This window comes from Elephantulus edwardii, unplaced genomic scaffold, assembly GCF_000299155.1.
Source record: "Elephantulus edwardii isolate Elephantulus edwardi_28Jun2011 unplaced genomic scaffold, EleEdw1.0 scaffold00451, whole genome shotgun sequence".
NCBI lineage: Eukaryota > Metazoa > Chordata > Mammalia > Macroscelidea > Macroscelididae > Elephantulus > Elephantulus edwardii.
Genome location: NW_006400201.1, coordinates 76632 through 77190, shown reverse-complemented (window position 1 = coordinate 77190; position 559 = coordinate 76632).

Below are 559 nucleotides of genomic sequence, written 5' to 3'. Positions count from 1 at the left end.
AAATAGAAAACTATAGGCCAATATCTCTCATGAATATTGATGCAAAAATCCTGAATAAAATACTGGCAAATAGAATCCAACAATACGTAAAAAAATAATTCACCATGACCAAATGGGATTCATAACAGGTATGCAAAAAGCTATTATTTGAACTGTGCATTGCGTGTTTTAAAATCAAGAAAGGTGTGTGTCAGGACTATATCCTTTCTCCATACCCATTTAATCAGATTACTGAACAGATCATTTGGATTTTATTAAAAAGAATGTTACACACCAGGATCCAATCAAAAATTGAAAAGCAGTAATGTTCTGAGTAGAGGTTCTAATAGTGGCACAAATCAAGTTACAGAGGTAAGGTGGTTCCATTGCCATCCTTCCTCTAACCTAATTCTTTCTTTTTTAATTTAAATTTGTTATTAATTTCTGTGAAAATCTACAGAGGCTTTGGATTTCCATTCATTCATTGTTGTACATTTGTCCCCTCTCAAGGCTCCCCCCCACCAGACATTGCCCTCTTGGAAAAGTAAAAGAAAAGATTCTTTCATTATTTTACAAACCC